Source organism: Phoca vitulina, unplaced genomic scaffold, assembly GCF_004348235.1.
Source record: "Phoca vitulina isolate PV1807 unplaced genomic scaffold, GSC_HSeal_1.0 scaffold3, whole genome shotgun sequence".
Lineage (NCBI taxonomy): Eukaryota > Metazoa > Chordata > Mammalia > Carnivora > Phocidae > Phoca > Phoca vitulina.
In genome coordinates this window covers 9,075,638-9,094,322 of record NW_022589706.1, presented here as the reverse complement: position 1 = coordinate 9,094,322, position 18,685 = coordinate 9,075,638, and the positions used below count along the sequence as shown (strand labels likewise).

Here is an 18,685-nt window from a genome sequence, read left to right as displayed (position 1 = left end):
AACCCTTCTTCTATATTGCCTTCCAGTGTACTATTCATTACGGGGTAGAGATATATTAGGTTTTCATAGGATGGTGGTTCTCCAATGTGATACATGGAACCCTGGGGTCCCTGAGACTCATTCAAGGAATCTGCAAGGTCCAAACTATTTTTTAAAAATATAATTCTAAGATGTTATTTGCCACTTTTGCCATGTTGACATTTGCACTGATGGTACAAAAGCAACACTGGTTAAAATTGCTGGCACCTTAGCATGAATCAAGTCAGTGGCGATAAATCATACCTAGTAGTGTTCTTCAGCACCACACACATTGTAGTAAAAAAGGACCATTATATAAGAATACCCTTGATGAAAGAATAAATTTTTTTTTTAATTTGTGAAATTTTAACCCTTGGTTTAGACATTTAAAAAAATATTCTGTACAATTAAATACAGTTAAATATGAGTACTCAAAATATTTCTGTTACATACCAAATTATATTGGTTGTCTTGACTTGAGGACTTTGTCTTGAGGACAAAAGACTTTGTTAAAGGTTATAACTTAAAATGTAGGTAGGACATTTATTAATATCTATGTACCAAATAAGATAGCAACTTCATAAAGCAAAAGCTCACAGAAAATTCAGAGGAAAGAACAAACACATAGGAGTATTAACATGTCACTTTGAGTCCAAGATAGGTGAAGTGAATTTAAAATAAGTAAAGATATAGAGAACTTAATAGTAAGGGATAGTTCATGGGTATATATTGAACTCTATCCTCAGGTAATTTAAATACACTTTCTTCTCAAGTGTACAGGGAACATTCACTAAAAAATTGATATACTAAGTCAAAAAGAATCCTAAAAAAGTTCCATAAAGTAGAAACAACACATAAAAACATTTTTTCAATCATAATACAGTATAGAAATGTGAATAACAAAAAATTCAAAGTCCTGTCTACCTGCAATGTAAACATTCTTTGAAATGACTTTAAGGTGAAAGGGAAGAAAACAAAATTGCAGATTCTATTTTCTACTACTTAGATGAAATGGATAATTACATAGGAAAATCCCATTTACCAGAATTCTTATCTAAGAAGAGATGAACTTCTATCTTTGAGAAGAGATAGAAAGCTTAAACAAGACTTTTTTTTTAAGTAGGAAAAAGTATCAAAAAGCTCAACAAAACACCAGCCCAGAAAATTTAAAAGTTATATTTTACTAAACGTAAGGTTAGCTAGTTTTAATGCCAAAAAGTGTCCTAATTATTTTAACATGAGTATGAAACTGATCTAGATAAAAATCTCATTAAGATAGTTAACACATATGCAACTACAGAACAGTCTCCTATCAGCACAAAAATGTCAGAGTTCTGTGCTACAGTAAGAAAATAAAATGTCAAACAGAATTCTGTGCTACAATAAGAAAATGATTGACATCATGGTCAAATGAGATTTGTTCCAGTAATGCAAGAATGGTTCTGTTTTAGGATATCCATTAAAATAATTCACCTGTTAATCTAAGGAGGAACAAAAGAGTTCGTCTCCATTGATGCTGAAAAGACCTTTGGCAAAATTCAGTATGTGTTCATGATAAAAATAATAAAAAAGGAATTGATGCATATTTCTTTAATAAAACACATATACCCTATTTTTAAATACAGCATAACATTTAATGTGGAAAGACTGGCAGCATTCCCATTAAAATTGGAACAAGACAGGATTGTTCTCAGTCCCCGCTACTTAACATTGTGTTAAAGGTTTGGACAATTAGACGAGAGGACTGCTTTAGATTCATACAAATTGGGAAAGAAGAAATACAACTAGTTCTTTTTGCAAATGATAATAGAAAACCAGGAGCATTGATAATAATAGCAACTCAAACAGTAAAAGAATTCAGCACAGAGTCAAGATACATAAAATGAACAATCAATGACTTTCATATACACATAATCAGATGATATAATACCATTTACAATAGCAAAAAAACCCCCACAATATTTTGGAATAAACATACAAATAATTTCAGTTTTCCCTAAATTAATATATAAATTTCATATGATCCCTTAAAGTTCTCCTTCCCCCATCCCCCACTTTTCCTTGGAGCTAATATATGGAATACAAATATGAAGAATAGATTTTTTTTAAAGTGCTGGCACTGGGTCTTCCAGGTATTAAAACCTCTATAATTAAAATTGTAGTACTGTCAACCAAATGGGCAAGCAGCCATTGAGAAATCGACCTAGATACCCAGGGAAATTCTCATATGATGGTGTTACAAATAGTGGGGAAAATGATGGACTGTTTAATAAATGGTCTTAGGACAACTGGAAAATCAGTTGGAAAAAGATAAAATTAGATCTATACCTCATGTGTACTTGAATAAATTTCAAATTGGATAAGAGATTTAAATACAAAATAATGTAACCATGTACATATTGGAAGAAAAGTATCAGTGAATTCTCTTGTAACCCAGAGGTAGGGCAAAGGCTTTCTCTGTTATTTAAAGTCAGATGAAATAAAATAAAATATTGACTACATTTAAGAGTCATTAATATCAAAATAGAAAAAATAATTTGCCAAGGAAGAAAACTCCATAGTCAAAGTTGGGAGACAAAAGACAAACTGGGAGGAAATATTTGCGAGGTGTATCACAAAGAGTTAATCTCTATTTTGTAAGTTTTTTAAATTAAGGGAGGGGGGAGATCAGACACCCAATAAAAAAATTGACAAAGGCATGAACAGACTATATTACACACAGAAAAATAAGACATTAAAATGGCCCTTGAACTGCAAATTAAAACAATAGTGAGTTACCATTTCTCATTTATTAGATTGGCCAAAATTCAAAAGCCTTACAGCACTCTTTTGGGATACCTATGAAATAATCATTTACATCCATTGTTGTGAGAAGTACAAAATAATACACTTCCTACAAGGAGTATAAGGCAGTATCTATTAAAACTACATAGGTATTTACCCTTTGATCCAGTAATGTCACTTTTTGGAATTTACCTGAAGGTACTTCTTTAACAACATGCACGAAATTATTCATTTCGGCATTACTTATAATAGCAAAATATTAGAAATCACTTAACATGCCCATCCATAGGAGACATGTTGACTATTTTGTGGTAGAAACATAGTGGACAGACAGACATGGAACTAGAGAATGAAGAACGAAGAACATCTCTGTGAACTGATGAGAATGATTGAAATTCCCTGGGTGTGTGTGTTTATGTATTCTTTTTTTTAAGATTTATTTTTTGAGAGAGAGCGCAGGGAGAAGGGCAGAGGGAAAGGGCGAGGGTATCTCAAGCAGACACCCCGCTGAGCGGAGCTGGATGTGGGGCTTGATCGCAAGACACTGAGATCATGACGTGAGCTGAAATCAAGAGTCAGACGTTTAACCAGCTGAGCCACCCAGGCGCCCCCTGGGTATATATTTTTAAGTGGAAAAAGCAAGAGGAAAAATTATAATGCATATTGTATATAGTATGTTCACTTTTAAGAAAGAAGACGGAAGAATATATGAATCTGTTTATTTTTACACAAAAACACAAAAGGATAAACTAGAAACTAATGAGATTGGTTACTTTGGGAGTGATGGAAAATAAGTGAAACTTATTTGAGTCTTGTATAGTTTTGACTTTTGAAAAATGTTAATTTTTTACTATTTATTTGGAGGGGGTGTGCAGAGGGGGAGGGAGAGCGAGAATCTTAAGCATTTTTAAAAAAATAAAATTAAATCAGCAAGGATGGGGCAGTGAACCCTGTGATTGAGTACAAACAACAAAAAAACAAATACACCTAACTGTGTATCATATTGATACTACAGAACACAGGAAAAAATTAAATAATTAACCTATTACTTTGTACTCTCAGTGGGACATATTTTAAGGATTGATATTTTTCGGCAGCAGTATTCATGTAGTAATTCTGAGAGTTTTTTCTGTTGGAGAAAGGAATAAAAATATGGAATGGGGGAAGAAAAATAACAGTGCTATGTTAATAGAGGTATCTATGAATTCATGATTTAAATATACATATATGCATATAGATACACACACACATATAAAATGCTTACATATATGGTATTTATTAGCTTTGCCTACTGTTAAGATTCTAGAAGCAGTGACACCACAGTAGCAATGACCACACTTAGCATCCAGATCTTGATGTCTCAATAGCCCTCCCTACCACAAAAAGGAAAAATAGGATATTTGCAGTATTGGTTGATTCTAAATCAGGGACAGGAAAAGTAGAAAGTGGACATGGAGTATCTTCTTATATGCTAAAAAATAAGGAAGTCCCCACAAACAGGAGATACATCAAAAAGATACAAGGACCAACTTGAAGGGGTTTCCACTGGCTAAATTTGGAACAATTTGTACATTAAAATGAATAATGATGGCATGGACAATAACACTGGAGAACAAGAAACAATCCGTGAGTCCATAGTGATAAAAACAAAAGACAAGGGTTTTCACAGAAGAGAAGGCACTATTTTATTTTATTTTATTTATTTTATTTTTTTTTTAAAGATTTTATTTATTTATTTGAGAGAGAGAATGAGAGACAGAGAGCACGAGAGGGAAGAGAGTCAGAGGGAGAAGCAGACCCCCCACTGAGCAGGGAGCCCGATATGGGACTCGATCCCGGGACTCCAGGATCATAACCTGAGCTGAAGGCAGTGGCTTAACCAACTGAGCCACCCAGGCGCCCGAGAAGGCACTATTTTAAAGAATGCTACATAAAAATAGAGAATGAATAATGGAATTACAAAATTACCATTTTGCAATCACTAGTGTAACAATTGATTCTGGCAGGAATCATCAATCATGCTAAAACTATTGAGGAATGTTGAATGTTGGCAAACAGGATAATCCCATTAAAGTATTACTCCATGGATTACTAATTACAAAGGAGAGAAGGTAACTTCATAATGGAGAGATTTGTTGGGTATCACCTTAAAGCAAGTGATGGATGCATCACTGATGATGAGGGAACAGGCAGCTAGCTGAAGACAAAGCATAAGCTGACACCCTGCAACACCCCCCCCCCCCCCGTAGGTTACCTGTGACATTCATCCAGGAAGCTCCCAACTGTCTTCATATTAATGCCTTGCTAGAAGGAAAAACAACCTTAACTTGACAATGGCATCTGGTATCCTGAGAGTCTTCTTTAACATATGAAAATCCTTTTGAAAACCTCCCTTTTCATTACCTCCCTCAACTCCCAAGTATATAATCAGCCACCCCCTCAACCCCGGTGCAGCAGCTCTTTCTGCCCACTGGTCCAGTCCCCATGCTTTAATAAAACCACCGTTTTGCACCAAGAATTCTTTCTTGGTCATCGGCTCCGGATATCCCCCCACCGAACCTCACCTTATCCAAAACCCCATCAACTGATACTGGGACCAACTGATACTCCAAGGAGGCATATCACCTATGGTACTATTCCTGTAAAAAATGATTAATCTGAACCTGAATGATGAGGAATGTAACCCAAATTGTGGAACATGCTAGAAACTAAATGGCATGAAAGAAAAAACAAAAGAACTGAAGACACATGACAGTCAAATACAACAAGTGATTCTTTTTTTTTTTTTTTTTTTTTAAAGATTTATTTATTTATTTGAGACAGAATGAGAGAGAGAGAGAGAGCACATGAGAGGGGTGAGGGTCATAGGGAGAAGCAGGCTCCCTGCCGAGCAGGGAGCCCGATGCGGGACTCGATCCAGGGACTCCAGGATCATGACCTGAGCCGAAGGCAGTCGCTTAACCAACTGAGCCACCCAGGCGCCCCACAACAAGTGATTCTTTATTGCATCCTGAGATTGGGGAGAAAAAAGGCTGTAAAGGACATAATTGGGAAAGTTGAGGGCATTATTGTTTGCATTAAATTTCTTGAAAGGGATAATGGCATTATAGTTATATATGGTAATGTTCTTTATTACCCAAGTATTTCAGGTTAAGAATTCATGACATCTGCAAATGCTTCACCCCTAAATAACTTGTGTATATGTAAAGCAAATGATACAAAATGTCAACAGTTGTTGAATCTATAGAGGTAAAATTTTGTGGAAGTACATTGTACTCTTCTTTAAATTTTTCTATAGATTGGAATGTTTAGAAGTAAAATACTTGGCAAAAGATAAAAGGCAAGGGCAAAAACTGTGTACCATAAATGGTTCTATAGGACTTTGCTTCCCTTTTTATTTTTCCTTACATCATTATCTGTACTGATATGATTCTTGACATTAAATGATACCATTGTACATCAGAGTTCTTCTTGTTCTATAAAGTGCTAAACCGGTGTTAATTGTTGTTAATATAGCTATCAAACATGGAGAGAAGGGAAATGGGGATGGGAGAAGATTACAGAAATGCCACCATCATAACTTTTAAAACATTTTATTGGATTAATGACATAAATTCCACATTGATGATCTCATAATTGAGACAACCCAATCCGTATTCTTAGAATGATTTCAAGAGCCACTATTCCTCTTCGGTAAACAATGGCATTATATGCTATCAGTGTGGGAGAATACTAAACAAAGGTGTGAATACAAGGAAGTTGGAATCAGTCTGTTCCCAGTGATTCACATCTCTCTTTATATGCAAAATATATTCATCTTTGCCCAAGACCTTCAAAAGTCTTACTGGTATTACAGTATTATCTCACAATACTAATTTAGTTCCAGGTGCAAACAAGGTTCTTTGGGTGCTGCTCTTTAAGCACGGCACTTCAAGTACAGTTCATCTTGATCTGTAGACCTTTAAAAGTAATAAGACAAGCTACCTGCCACACACACCCCACATAGAGTGGTGGGACAGGCATAGGATAACCACTGTAAATACTCCTATTTAGAATTGGGGAAAGGGGTGCACACAGAGGTCACTATTCATAGCAAATCTGAGATCCAGCTGGGCAGAAGTTGAGAATTCTTTGATTAGATCTTAAGGTCTAAGAATAATTCCTTATGGCTCTTGGATCTGTCATGTTCTGCTGAGTTATCCCTCCTTTCTGTTTTTTTTTAACTGAGATGTAATTCAGGTACTATGAAATTAACTTTTTAAAAAGTATACAATTTAGTGGGCTTTAGTATACTCATGCACCAAGTTTTACAACCATCACTGCTATCTGATTCTAGAACATTTTCATCATCCTAAAAAAGAAACCCATTATCAGATTAGCACTCATTCCTCATCCTTTCCTATCCTCCCCCAGGATCTGGGAACCACTAAATCTATTCTCTGTCTCTATAGATTGCCTGTTTTAGACATTTCATATAAATGGAATCATACAATGTGCAGCCTTCATTTAGCATAATATTTTCAAAGTTCATCCTTTTAGTATGTGTCACTTCTTCGTTCCTTTTTATGATTGAATAATACTCTGTTGTATGTATCTATACATTCACCAGTTCATGTTCATTTGGGTTGTTTCTACTTTTTGTCTGTTATGAATAATGCTACCATGAACATTCATGCACTCATTTTTGCTTGGACATATGTTTTCAGTTTTGGGGGGTATATACCTTGGAGTGGAATTTGCTGGATCATATGTTTACATTTTTGAAAAACTGCCATTGTGTTTTCCAAAGTGGCTACAGCATTTTGCATTCTCACCAGCAGTGTTTGAGGGTTCAGATTTCTTCATATCCTCATGAGCACTTTATCTGCATTTTTTATTATAATGTTCCTTTTGGGTATGAAATGATATCTCCTTGTGGTTTTGATTTACATTTCCCTCATGAGCAATGATGTTAAGCATCTTTTTCATGTGTTTATTGGCTAGTAGTAACATTCTTTGGAAAAATATCTACTCAAATCATTTGCCATTTTTTATTTGGGCATTTGTTTTTTTATTGTTGATTTATAAGAAGAGTTCTTTATATACTGTGGACACTGGACTTTTATCAGACATGATCTATAAATATTAACACCCATTGTGTGGACTGTCTTTTTGCTTCTTGATAGTGTCCTTTGAAGTACAAAGGTTTTCAATTTTGATCAAATCCAGTATATCTATTTTTTTCTTTTGTTGCTTGTGCTTTTGGTGTCATATATAAGGAATTGTTGCCTCAATCCAAGGTTATGAAGATTTACACATATGTTTTCTTCTAAAGTTTTTAAGGTTTTAGCTCCTCTGTTTAGGTCTTTGATCCATTTTCAGTTAATTATTATATATTGTATGAGGTAGAGATCCAGCTTCATTTTGTATGTAAATATCCAGTTGTCCCAGCACCTTTGTTGAAAAGACTATTCTTTCCCCCATGTCAAAAATAAATTGACTTCAAATGTAAGGGTTTATTTTTGGGCTCAATTCTACTACATTCATCTATATGTCTAACTTTATGCCAGTAACACCTTGTCTTGATTATTGCACTTTATAATAATTTTCAAAATCAGGACATGCTAACACTTCAATTTAGTTCTTTTTCAAGATTTTTTTTTGGCTATTCTGGGTTCCTTGCATTTCCATATGAATTTTAGATCAACCTGCCAATTTCTACGAAAATGCTAGCTGGGATTTTGATGGGGATTGTGTTCAATCTCTTTGGGAAGTATTAACCGTCTTAATATTACATCTTGCAGTTCATGAACACAGGATGTATTTCTCCTTATTTAGGTTGTTTTTAAGTTTCATCATTTTTAGCATACAAAATGTCTACTTCCTTTGTTAACTTACTCCTGTGTTTTATTCTTTGTGGTCCTGTTGTAAATGGAATTATTTTCTTATGTCATTTTGGAATTGTTTCGTGCCATTGTATAGAAGTAAAATTGATATTTGTTTATTGATATGATTTTCTGTAGCCTTGCTAAACTTAATCATTAGCTCTAAAATTTTGTGTGTTTGGATTCCTTAGAAATTTCTATACATAAGATTGTTATGGATCACTATATTGTACACATGAAACTAATATAACACTGTATGTCAACTGTAGTGGAATTAAAGTAAAAATTTTTTTAAAAGATTATGTTATGTACAAACAGAGCTTTACTTCTTTCTTGCCAATCTAAATGCCTTTATTTTTCTTGCCTAATTGCCCTGCCTAGAACCTCTAAGTATATGTTGGATAGAAGTGGTGAGAGCATATATTCTAGTCTTGTTCCTGATCTTAGGTGGAAAGCTTTCTATCTTTCACCATTAAATGTGATGTTACTTGTGAATTTTTCATTGGCACCCTTTCTTAAATTGAGGTAGTTTTCTTCTATTCCTAACTTGTTCAGTGTTTTTAGCATGAAAGCTTACTGGATTTTCTCAAGTACTTTTCTACATCTATGGAGATTTGGCTCTTATCTCTTATTAATGTTTTATTACAATGACTGATTCATTTTTATATGTTGAACTGACCTTGCATTCTTGGGATAAATTCTTGGTGTATAGTTCTTTTTATGTGTTGCTGGATTCTGTTTGATAGTATTTTATTTAGGATTTTTGTGTCTCTTCATAATGGATAGTTTTCATTTGGCGTGGTAGTTTTCTTTTTATGTGATTTCCTTCTCTAGTTTGATATAAGGCTAATATTGCTGTCATAGAATGAATTGGGAAGTGTTCCTTCCTCATCTCTTTCTTAGAGTTTGTGAAGGATTTGGCATTAATTTTTTAAATGTCTAATATAATTCACTGGTAAATCTGTCCCTGGGCTTTCTTTGTGGCAAGTTTTTTAGTTATTATTTCAATGTTTTTATTTATTATAGGTCTATTTACATTTTCTATTACATCTTTGAGTCAGTTTGGTAGTTTGTCTTTCTAGAATTTAGCCATTTCATCTAGGATTGTAATTTTTTTTCTTTTTAAAAATTTTATTATTTTTTAATTCCAGTATAAGTTAACATACAGTGTTACATGAGTTAGGATATCTAATTTGTTGGTGTATAATTTTTTATAGTATTTTCTGATTCTGTTTTGTGTTTCTTTAAGGTTAGTGGTGATGTCTCTTCATTCCTGATTTTAGCAACTTAAATCTTCTCTAGTTTTTTTTTTCTTGGTCAGTCTAGCTAAAGGTTTGAGAATTTGTTGATCTTTTCAAAGAACCAACTTTTAGTTTCATTGATCTTCTCTGTTGTTTTTCTATTCTATATTTTTTTCTGCTCCAACCTTTTATTTATTTCCTCCTTTTTGCTTGTTTTGGGTTTAGTTTTCAGTTCCTTTTCTCTCAAGGCAGGTAGGTTAATGGGTTGTTGGTTTGAATTTCTTTAAAATATATATATATGTGTTTACAGCTACAAATTGCCCCTAAGCACTGCTTTAACTGCATCTCATACCATTTGGTATGTTGTATTTTCCTTTTCATTAAACTTTCAGTATGTCCTAATGTTCTTTGTGACCCAATCTTTTACTCATTAGATGTTTAGGAATATGTTTTTTATTTTTATTTTTACATTTGTATATTTCCCATATTTCCTTTTGTTACTTGTTTTATTCCTTTGATTTTGGAGAACATACCTTTTATGTTTTTAATCTTTTAGTTTTGTGGCCTGACATTTGGTCTGTCTTAGAGAATTTCTACATGCATTTTTTATTATTAACGTATAATGTATTATTGGTTTCAGGGGTACAGGTCTGTGATTCATCAGTCTTACATAATTCACAGCGCTCACCATAGCACATACCCTCCCCAATGTCCATCACCGAGCCACCCCATCCCTCCCACCCCCCACCACTCCAGCAACCCTCAGTTTGTTTCCTGAGATTAAGAGTCTCTTGTGGTTTCTCTCCCTCTGCGGTTTCTTCTTGTTTCATTTTTCCCTCCCTTCCCCTATGATCCTCTGTCTTGTTTCTCAAATTCCACATATGAGTGAGATTGTATGATACATGTCTTTCTCTGATTGACTTATTTCACTTAGCATAATACCCTTTAGTTCCATCCACGTCGTTGCAAATGGCAAGATTTCATTTTTTGATGGCTGCATAATAATCCATTGTTTATATATACCACATTTTCTTTATCCATTCATCTGTCAATGGACATCTGGGCTCTTTCCATAGTTTGACTATTGTGGACATTGCTGCTATAAACCTTGGGTGCAGGTGCCCCTTTGGATTGCTACATTTGTATCTTTGGGGTAAATACCCAATAGTGCAATTGCTGGGTCATAGGGTTCTACATGAATTTAACAAAAATATGTATTCTGCTGTTCTGGGATGGAGTGCTGCATATGTTTGTTAGATAGAGTTAATTTAGTGTTGTTGAAGTCTTCTATCTGTTGATCTTCTTTCTGGATTTTCTATCCATTATTGAAAGTGGTTTAGGGGTACCTGGGTGGCTCAGTCAGTTAAGTGTCTGACTCTTGATTTTGGCTTGGATCATGATCTTGGGGTCCTGGATTGGGCCCTGCGTAGGGCTCTGTGCTCAGTGTAGAGTCTAGTTGGGATTTTCTCTCTCCCTGTCCCAGTCGTGTGAGCTCTCTAAATAAATAAATAAAGTCTTTTTTTTTTTAAGTGGTTTATTGAATAGTTTCCAACTGTTAATATTGAATGTTTTATTTCTCCTTTAATTCTGTTATTTCTTCATGTACTTTTGGGCTCTGTTCTTAGGTACATATATGTTTATAATTATTAAATCTTCTTAAGAGATTGAACCTTTATTATTATAAAGTGACCTTCTCTGTTTTTATTGACAATTTTTGTCTTAGAATAGATTTTGCCTGATATTAGTAGAATCACCCCAGCTTCCTTTTGGTTATGTTTTCATAATGTCTTTTTTTCCCCTCATTCTGTTTCTTTCAACATATTTGGATCTTTGAATTTAAAGTGTCTCTTTTGAGGGAAGTACATAGCAATACAAGCCTTTCTCAAGAAACAAGAAAGGTCTCAAGTACACAACCTAACCTTACAACTAAAGGAGCTGGAGAAAGAACAGCAAATAATAGATTTGATCTTTACAAAAAAATTTTCAAGTGTCTCTTTTGACATCATATTGTTGGGTTATTCTTTTTAATACATTTTACCAATCTCTGCCTTTCCATTTACATTTAATGTAATTACTGATGAGGTAGGATTTACATCTGTCATTTTACTATTTGTTTTCAATATTTTTTTTTGTTTTATGTTTCCATTATTACTTTCTTTTGTGTTAAATAGATATTTTCTGGTGGACTTAAGTACCATTTTAAGTCCTTTGTTGTGTCTTTTACTCTGTTTTTTCAGGTATATTCTTAGTGGTTGTCCTGGAGATTACAGTTAACATCCTAATAGACAATAGTCTAGTTCAGATTAATACCAATTTAATTTCAATAGTATAGAAAAACTTTGATCCTGTATGTCTCCATTTCATTTTCCCTCCTCTGTGCTGTTTTTATCTTCCATATTACATCTTTATACATTGCCCACTGAGAGAGATTTGTAATTACTGCTTTATCACTTATCTTCTAAATTAGATAGGAAAAAAGTTACAAACAAAAAATACATTTATACTGTATTTTACCTATATAGTTACTGTACTGATGCTTATTATTTCTTTGTGTGGATTTGAGTTACTGTCCAGTGTCCTTTTATTAAGTCAGGTCTGCTTGAAGCAAGTTTTCTGTTTTTGTTTATTTGAGAGTATCTAAATTTCTCCTGTGTTTTCAAAGGATACTTTTGCTGAATATAAAATTCTTGGTTGACACTCTTTTTTCTTCAGTTCCTTGAATATGTCATCTCACTGCCTTCTGGCCTTTATGGGTTCTGGTGTGATATTGGCTGTTAATCTCATTGAGGATCTTGCATGTGATGAATTGAGTTTTTTTCCTTGCTGCTTTTAGGACTTGCTCTTTGTCTTTGGTTTCTGACCATTTCATTAGGATGCATCTAAATGTGGTTCTCTTTGAGTTTATCCTACTTGGAGTTTGTTGAGCTTCTTGGATATGTAGATAATGGTTTTTCACCAAATTTGAGACATTGTCATTTCTTCAGTTATCCTTTGTGCTTCTTTCTCTCCTCTCCTTCTGGGACTGCCATTGTGAATGTTGGTACACTTGATGGTATTCCATTGATTTCTGAGACTCTGTTTATTTTTCTTTCTTTTTTTCTTTATTCCTCCCCTCCTGTGTGCTCCCATCACCTACCTACCTACCTTCCTTCCTTCCTTCCTTCCTTCCCTCCTTCCCTCCTTCCCCCCGCTCCTTCCTGCTCTACCTTCTTTTCTCCCTTTCCTCAGAATGGGTAATCTCAATGGGCCTATTTTCAAATTCACTGATTCTCTTTTCTGCCAGTTCAAATATATTGTTGTATCCATCCTAGTGAATTTTGTATTTTAATTAGTGTATTTTTCTCTTGAATTTCTAGCTGTTTCTTTTTAAAAACTTTATTTTTTATTTGCTGAGATATTTTCCTGATACTTCCCTTTAGTCCTTTATACATGGTTTTCTTTAGGTCTTTGAACATATTTAAAATGTCCGATTTAAAGTTTTTGTCTAGTAAGTTCAGTATCTGGGTTTCTTCAGAGACATTTTCTGTTGATTTAGTCTTCCTGTGTATGGGCCATACTTTCTTGGGTTTTTTTGCATTTCTTGTAATGTTTTATTTAAAAACCCGGATATTTTAAATAATACAATGTGACAGTGGTAGAAATCAGATTATCCCCCACCTCAGGTTTTGTTGCTATGTGTTGTTTGTTTGTTTAATGACTTTTCTGATCTAATTTTGTAAAGTCAGTATTCTTTGTATTGTGTGGCTATTAACATCTCTGCTTAGTTAACTTAGTGGTCAGCTAATGATTGGACAGGGATATCTAGAACCATAACATTGTCAGTCTTTGCCTTGGGACAGGCTTCCTCAAAAGTAGGGAGGGAGGATGGGAATAAAGCAATTTAAAACAGTATACAGCTTACTCTTCTTACTGAGAGTTAGCCAAGATTTGGTTAACTCCAGAGTTCTTTTGTTTAAAGGCATGATACCCCACACACAAAAAAAATTAAAATTAAAAATCCACATGAGTCCCACAACGTTATCAAGAGAGTCAGATCTGGGGCGCCTGGGTGGCTCAGTTGGTTAAGCGACTGCCTTTGGCTCAGGTCATGATCCTGGAGTCCCTGGATCGAGTCCCGCATCGGGCTCCCTGCTCGGCAGGGTGTCTGCTTCTCCCTCTGACCCTCCCCCCTCTCATGCTCTCTCTCTCATTCTCTCTCTCAAATAAATAAATAAAATCTTTAAAAAAAAAAAAAAAAAAAAGAGAGTCAGATCTGGAGAAAAACCATCATTTTTTTGAAGCTGTTTTCCTGGCTGTTCCCCTGATTTGGTCTTAGCTCAACCTTTCTTAATTTTAGCCTCATTTGCTATATGTGTATCTGAAAAATTTCAAAATAATCAAGACCTAGTTTCTTTATGTTTAACAATTCTTCCTTTAGTCTATCTCCCTCCTTACATTTTATTGTAATTAGCAAGAAGAAACCAGAGGGCACTTTGCTTTGCTTAGAAATTTCCCTAATAGATCAACCAATTTATTAGGCACATTTTCTACCTTTGAAGTTACTGCAAACAGTGTTTTTTTTTGGTTTTTTTTTAAAAGATTTATTTATTTATTTGAGAGAGTGAGAATGAGAGAGAGTACATGAGAGGGGGGAGGGCCAGAGGGAGAAGCAGGCTCCTCGCTGAGCAGGGAGCCCGATGCGGGACTCGATCCTGAGACTCCAGGATCATGACCTGAGCTGAAGGCAGTTGCTTAACCAACTGAGCCACCCAGGCGCCCTGCAAACAGTGTTATAAAACTTTCTGCCACTACAAAATAAGTATATTCTTTCCTCTACTTTCCAGTAACATTTACCTCATTGTCCTACATATCCTCACCCTACACATCTTATCAAAAACCATGAAGCTCCTATTAACAACTTCTTCAAGGTACTTTTTGGCTTACCATGTTAATTCTCTCCAAAGCCCACTGCCTGGTTCTAAAGCCAAACCTACATTTTAGACTTTTATTACAGCAACATCCCACTAACGTGTACCAAAATCTTATTACTATTTAGCAAATTATCCCCAAAATTTAGCAGTTTATTTTTTTTAAACATTTTATTTATTTATTTGCTAGAGACACAGCGAGAGAGGGAACACAAGCAGGGGCAGAGGGAGAGGGAAAAGCAGGCTCCCCACTGAGCAGGGGGAGCCTAATGCAGGGCTCAATCCCAGGACCCTGGGATCATGACCTGAGCCGAAGGCAGACGCTTAATGACTGAGCCACCCAGGCGCCCCAAAATTTAGCAGTTTAAAAAAACTATTATCTCATATTTTCTCTGAGCTGGGAGTCTCAGCTGGAGATTTGGCTGCCGTCGAGGGGTCAGCTAGGATTATAGTCATCTGGGATTTCATTGATCTGGAATATCTTCTTTCAAGGTCACTCACTGGTTGTTTGCAGGGGACTTCAGTTCCTCTCCTGAGCCTCCCCATAGAGCTAAGAGTATGGCTTCCTCCAGAGGGAGTGATAAGAGACAGAGATTGAAGGACGGAGTAGGAGATGGGGGAGGGAGGTGACAGCAAACACTAACATTCAGGAGTATCCAAGATAGAAATCACATTTTTCTAAACTTGATCTTGGAAGTGACAGACTTCTTTAGTATGCTGTAACTGACCCATACCACCACCGATGCAACACGGAAGGGGCTACACAACAGAATGAAGCCAGAAGGTTGGAATCATTGAGGACTATCTTGAAACTGGCTATTACAAAAAGCTTGTTAAACTTCTGAATTAGTTAGGTTTGAAAAATTAAGAGATAGGGCAAAAAATAAGTTATTTCTATCTTCTTGGGGATAGTAGACACTATTTCCATGTGGTAGCATTCTCTCTTCTAGCCAAATATTTATTACTTGCCTGACCTTTGGAAACATTAAAATTCCTGGTCTGTATCTCTAGTTAACTCGTTTGCTTTTTTATAGTTATGACAGCTTGTACACATAATCTAGAAGGCTCTAGCTAATCAGCATTTTCTTTGTCTCTTTGGCTTTCTCTTTTTTTAATTAATTAAACATATACTTATTCCGTGCTCGCTTCGGCAGCACGTATACTAAAACATATACTTATTCCCCAATATAAAGAGCCAAAAACTGAGAACATGAAAAAAAAAATAGAGTAGCACAATGTATTCTGCTTTAAACTTAGCTCTAAACTTAACCCTAAAGTTATAGCCCCAGTATGTTTCTGTTCTTTTTTGGTAAATTTAATTATTTTGAATTTATAAGGTATCATTAGTCAATAAATTATAGCACAGTTAAAATATCTAGAAGAAGTAAATCCAGTATCTCCTTTTAACACATAATACAAAGCAAAATTAGGTTTGGAAAAAGATGGAGAAGAATGTTCACAGAAGCCTTCAAAGATGCCTGGAGGTAATAATCAAGAAATTATATAAATTGGGAGTTTTTATGTACAACATGGAAATTTCTTGTTTTGGTAAGCCATGTCATTTAGGGTACATGTGCTAATAATGCTATCTATTCTGGACCAAAAAGTATCAAATATACTTAAAAGTTAGGTCCTTTGTATTCTCCCAGTTAGCTAATAATTTTATATTAACCTAGTTAATATTTTTACTTATTTGGCATTTTGTGACTTAAATATAACTACTCAATCTACATCTTAATGGTAATGTTGACTAGACGGTTAAAATGCCAAGTACAGGAATTAAGTATTTTATCTACAATCTTACATAACCTTAAAATATCCTGTGAGTAGGCCCTATTTTGAAGGTTCTGTTATCATTTCCAGTTTTATGAACAGAGAAACTAAAACCTGGAAGGGATATGTAACTACCCTAAGTTTGTAAGGATGGCTAAAATTCCAACCTATAGCTAAGCCCCTTTTTCCCCAGTATGTAAAAACAATAGTGCCTTTCTTCCCTACTGGGTTCTAAAGGAAGAATAAGTGTGAAGGATAAAATGTTACATTTTTTTGGCCCCCAGTTTCTTCTCTCAGATGTTTTATCAGAATTCAAGATTTTTTTGTTTTGAAAGAGGTAATATAAGCATGTTTATTTTATAACATCTCCAAAACAACACCCTGTGATCAAATGTATTGATATTTCTGCAGGACTATAAATAGATTCATTTCAGCCCAGATCACATTTTGCTACCAAATTTAGTGGTGGTCATGGTGGAAGTAGTTTGTTGCCTTTCCTCACCTCCATATATTACATGTTTTCAAACCATCTTGCATTTTAGAGTCATGTATCTATAATTGTAGATGTTAGTTGAGGAACTTGCCTTCAGATTTCTTAGACATGTGCTCCAGCTAATGTTGAACCCCAAAACTAAAGAGACTTACTCCTTCAGTCTCAGACAGCCCTGGATCAGAGCAGGCCTATTTACATAACACTGCTCTGCCTGGGTAAGAGTTGAGGTATTTTTTTTTCCTTTTTTTTTTTTAATTATGTTATGTTAATCACCATACATTACATCATTAGTTTTTGATGTAGTGTTCCATGATTCATTGTTTGCATATAACACCCAGTGCTCCATGCAGTACGTGCCCTCTTTAATACCCATCACCAGGCTAACCCATCCCCCCACCCCTCTCCCCTTTAGAACCCTCAGTTTGTTTCTCAGAGTCCATAGTCTCTCATGGTTCGTCTCTCCCTCTGAGTTGAGGTATTTAAAGAGCAAAGAATTAGTATCTCTAGTTTCACTTCTAAGAGGAAGAGTTATGGAGCCTAATCACATCTGCATAGTCATCCTTCCCAATTTACCTATAGTTCTGCCTCTGAAGGAGCAGAGTAAATAAAAGGATTAGAGTGAGGCCAAAAGTGTGTGTGTGAAAAAGCCACCACCACCCATTTTCCTCAATACCAAAACTCTTTATTATTATTATATACTATGTTTACAAGTTGTCCTTATTCTACACCTCTATTATATAAAATCATTCAATTGTTGTATCTCTTGTACAAGTTTCAAGTAGAAGTGTGTATCACTACTGACCTTCATTATAGTTGTAGCTGATCAACATGTTTTGGGGTCAAGGATTGATTAAGACCCTCAACAATGGGTATTGCTGTGTTTTATAGGAGAATCTTAGTAGATGCATGCTGAAATACTTAGGAGTGAAATGTCGTAATTGTACACTATACTTTCAGCGGTTCTGCAAATTAAAAAAAGTTTAAAAAGTGAATATGGAAGATACTAACAATTCTTGAATCTTGGTAGAGGCTGCCTATATCACTTTATTTTCTTTATTTTTTCTTTATGATTGAAATTTCTCAATATAAGTTGAGGAAAGGAAAATTTTTGATGATGACATTTGGGTTATATATGGAATACATATTTGACAGAATTGAACAATTTAATGGTAATAAATAGTTATAAGAGTTTAGATGTTTTGTTGAATAGTTAATGCATGCACTTACTTTGTATATTAGGTTACAAATTGGGTAGTTACAATTTATGTTCACATTCTTTTTTTTTTAATTAACATATAATGTATTATTTGTTTTAGGGGTACAAGTCTATGATTCACAATTCACAGCGCTCACCACAACACATACCCTCCCCAGTGTCCATCACCCAGCCACCCCATCCCTACCACACCCCCCTCCCCTCCAGCAACCCTCAGTTTTTTTCTTGAGATTAAGAATCTCTTGCGGTTTGTCTCCCTCTCTGGTTTTGTCTTGTTTCATTTTTTCCTCTTTTCCCCATGATCCTCTGCCTTGTTTCTCAAATTCTACATATAAGCGAGATCATATGATAATTGTCTTTCTCTGATTAACTTATTTCACTTAGCATAA

The 18,685-nt window shown here is 34.9% G+C and overlaps 1 protein-coding gene across 16 annotated transcripts in view; it reads left to right on the top strand.

Moving 5' to 3' along the window:
* LCORL (ligand dependent nuclear receptor corepressor like) overlaps positions 1-18,685 on the top strand; it is a 166,282-nt gene that overhangs the window by 87,780 nt on the left and 59,817 nt on the right. The window lies entirely within an intron of this gene.